General features: G+C 35.4%; 1 pseudogene; it reads right to left on the minus strand.

The window, feature by feature from the left end:
• Nucleotides 1-729: 729 nt before the first annotated feature.
• On the minus strand, nt 730-1,900 carry LOC120107468 (annotated as a pseudogene).
• Between the last annotated feature and the right edge of the window lie 2,391 nt (nt 1,901-4,291).

The following is a 4,291-nucleotide window of genomic DNA, read 5'->3' on the forward strand; positions in this document are numbered from 1 at the left end:
TTTTACACAATCTGAGAAAGAAAATCATGACGGCGAAGTTCTCAGTTCTGTTCAGCACTACTAAGAATCCGGACCCTCAGGTTCTGAAGTTGAATTCTGGTAACTGGAGGAATGATATGAAGCAAGGTCCTCAGTTCCCTGGCAGCCGTGTTCAGATGGAGACATTCTTCAACTCGCATTCTTTCTCCCAATTTCAAACTGAGAAAATCGCCTGGACTTCTGTGGCTTCAGTTGAATCGCAGGCACCCTATGGAGCCACGACCCACCAGGTCATATGCACATTTGTCAAAAGCTTAATCATGATCCATATCAAACTGAGGACCTCTCCATGGAGTAGAGGGGTTGTCAACAGGTGCCATGTCACAAATGCTTATTTCTTTGCTTTTTCAGAGAAGAATCCATTTAAAACAGCACATAAAAGTGGCATTAGTTCACGCCTCCTACATCATTACCCCACCTTGCAAGGAAATCTTCACTTAAAACAGCTCTGAAATTTGGTGATATACTTTGTAAAGCTACAGTTCATCAAAAATCTCGTTGACGGAGCCCAAAAAGGATTTATTTATGCTACATGGTGTTTGAAACATAATGCATGGAAGGTTTATGCACCGACCTTCTGAAGTAAAGGAAACAGAAATAGAATTTCCTAGAGTAATCTTCTGCTCATACTGCATAAAGTAGAGGCTTTCGTACTGTCGGGTACCAGTTAAAGTACTATTTGTGTTCGTGTTAGTAAGAGTGGGAAGAGGGTGTACTGGTCCAACGCCCTATGCGGCCTTCGTATTCCTGGCCTACCAGGTTTTGGCAATGTGAATGAATCACTTGATAGCATGAGATGGACGGTATACATGTCAGGCCGGTCTGAGATAACAGCTTGACAGCATAACAACCCTATCTGGATGCATAATGCTGCTTCGTCGCTGTTCCAAGTTGAAAGAGAAGGGTCCATAACCTCCAATGCTTTTCCTGCTTCTGAGAGATTCCATGTCTGTAAAAGACACAAGCAAAGAACAGGTTTATATTAAAGAGAAAACCTACTGCTTGAGCATGCCTATTTAAGACTAAATTGCTTGTGAGATCATTATGAAGTGCAATTAAGGATGGTTTACATCAAAAAATAAAACAGAGATAAGATTGATTTGAAATTTGGAATTTTGTCTTTTCTGATCACGTCTTGAATCATTAAGCTGCATGTCTTCATGAAACAAACTGCAGCGCGTTCCTATTTTGTTTGTTTAATAGATTCTGATATCATTTATTGTAAAATTTCCTAGTCTGTGCAAGTGACCGCCTGCATGCATTGTTAAAAAATTCCTATACTGTTTTTATTGCTTTAAGCTTGAAAAACTTACATAGCTCAATAAGTCGACCTTTTCTTCTTCCAAGCGTTTATCAAGATTTTTCCTCCCACTCACAATCTCTAACACCAACACCCCAAAGCTGAAGACATCTGCCTTTGCTGATAGATATCCATTTAGAGCATACTCAGGAGCCATATAACCACTGCAAACCCCAAATCATTTTCGGACAAGAATTTTACGAAATTCTAAACACGAAGTCAAAGATCTTCAAAAGCATCAAAAGAAGCAGCTCGGGTAAGAAGATATGAAAGGAGTTGGGGGAGAAAACTCACTAGGTACCAGATATCTAAATGTATTAACATGGGTAGCATCCTCCTGGAAGAGCCTCGCCATGCCGAAATCAGAGATCTTTGGATTCAACTGGTCATCAAGCAAAATGTTACTAGCTTTAATGTCTCTATGGATGATCTTCACTGGGGATTCTTCATGAAGGTAAAGAAGACCCTTTGCCACTCCCACAATAATCTCAAATCGTTTTGACCAATCTAGTAATGCACGCTTGCTCTTGTCTGGACAATCATAGAAACAAAAGCCAACCACTGGTCAAATACACAATCATACTTCTTACATCCTTTTCCTTTCAGAAGAACAATTCAAGTAATTATGTAAGTATTGTTGTTCAAATAGATATTATTTAATTATCAAAAAAAAAAAGATATTTTGTTTGACCAGGGCACGCACTCAGAAGGTTAGACAGTAAGTTGATGACCCCAATAAATTGGAAAAATACTAGTTTACAAATACAATAATTCATTCATGACTATCCCTCTTACCAGTCTGGCAGTATGAAAAATTGTTTCTATGTGACCGTGTCATTTTACTTCCAGCAGTATAATTATTTTAGCCAAAATTTATGATTCTCAAGTACCATAGCTCTAGAGACAAATTACTCCTTTTCATTTCTTTTTGTTTGGATAATCTTAGACACACTACAACTTTTGACTATATAGTAGACTATGCAGTGCATGTTCTATAAATGTGTCTGCAAGTATTCTTAACAAAACACATCTATAAGATTACAAGAAAACATCCTACCAAATACAGAACAAAAATTCCTACAATGCCAATAATAAGTTGAAGGAAGACTAATTCCTTGAAAATGTAACGTGTGCTCTTTCCAATAATGATGCACTAGAGAGAGTTAAAGGGATTTACTTCGATTGATCAGATCAGATAAGAATGAATAATGTAAAGATTTATGAATATCCTACAATAAGCATTGTAACAATTTATAAAGACAGAGAATGGTTAACTCTAGTGGGAATAAGAAGCAAAAGCATTTTACTCATCCATTACACAGGAGCTATCAAGTGCATATGGCATGCTTCCACATGCACTATTTTGCTAGATTTTTTCATGCAAGTATAGATTGAGGTTACCATAGTACATGAATGGTTAAAATTATATAAGCAATTATGGGGCTTCGTGTAGGAGCTGTTTGTTGCCTGTGAGTTTTTTTCTAAAACAATTAATTATAAAACATGATTCTCTGCAAAACAGGTTACATGGAAAAGAAGGAAAAACTTGCTTTCCATAAGACTCATTTTTCAGGTTTTATTACTTGTCAATTTTGGCAAAAGAAATTCTATCGAAAATAACCAAATAACCAGTATTGTAAATTTATTCACTTAGATGGAAATGTGATTTACTAAAATTTGTCAACCAAACACCCCAAGTCAGATTGTCTCCTAACTCCCCTTTATTATTTAATATTTGCATTCATTACTATTATCTGCAGTGATTAAGAGATAAGAAAAGTGAATGCATCTTATAAAATGGGAGTACCTTGTTGGTTCCTGCACCATAAGAAAGTGGTTAATGGCAAAGTTTGGTTGATAAGCGATGCGACTTGACCAACATTGAAGCCAGCGCAGTAGGACTTCCTCAAAAGTTTGGGTTCCACATAATAGCCAGACATGAAGCAAAATCATGTCTCCATCAGCTTACTTGTGATTCCATAGACCATAGATTATTAATATGACTTTTGTTTGTCAACTACTAGTTGCATTGATTAATGTGTGTGGATCACACATTTCTGAAAACTCATATTATGCACCTAGCTAAGTGGTTCTATCTCTTTCACCAATCTCCTAAACTGCATTTCTTCAAGCATCTTCTCCTAATGCAAAGAATATCCATTGTAAAAGCTGCTAATGACAAATCAGGATGCCTCTGTTATGCTCACATTCTCTATTTTTTTAGAACAATTGTTACAATATATGTATAGCACATAAGGGATATAATATATGCATTATGATCCTTGTAAAAACTATACTGCAATAATAGCTTTTATGAACATAACATGGTTTCTTCTAGATATGTAGTTTTATAGACACATAAGGGGTTTTATATATGCATTATGATCCTTGTAAAAACTATACTGCAACAATAGCTTTTGTGAATATAACATGGTTTTCTAGATATGTAGTTTTCTTATTTTATTTATAATTTAATAGTACTTAAAGACAAGATACTCATATGGTGTTGTATGGCTGCCATAAATATAACAGCTTGTAGTACTTTTTTAATAATATAGTAATTTATGTTTGTTCAATTTTAAAACTCCATAGCAAACCACTACAATCACCACCATAGGTCACTCGAGGTTTCAACTTATGGCTATGACTTTTTTTTTTTTTTTGATCATTGTGGAATGGTATAATGGATGTACAACAATAATATGAGTAATAGCTGTTACACAACGATTAGAGTTGCAATTAACTTTACAACAACTTAAAGGGAACACACTTTGAATTCATAGTTTGAATTCAAAGAATAATTAAAAAGAACAAACTTTATTTTTACATACATACATAATATTCAAAGAACTGTTTGATTACTACATGTGCTGATATTGACTTATTACAAAAGTGTATGAAGATCTTTTCAACTGGAAAAGGGAAAGAGAAGGTGTGTGTGTTGGGGGGGGG

This window comes from Phoenix dactylifera, unplaced genomic scaffold (assembly GCF_009389715.1).
Source record: "Phoenix dactylifera cultivar Barhee BC4 unplaced genomic scaffold, palm_55x_up_171113_PBpolish2nd_filt_p 000874F, whole genome shotgun sequence".
NCBI lineage: Eukaryota > Viridiplantae > Streptophyta > Magnoliopsida > Arecales > Arecaceae > Phoenix > Phoenix dactylifera.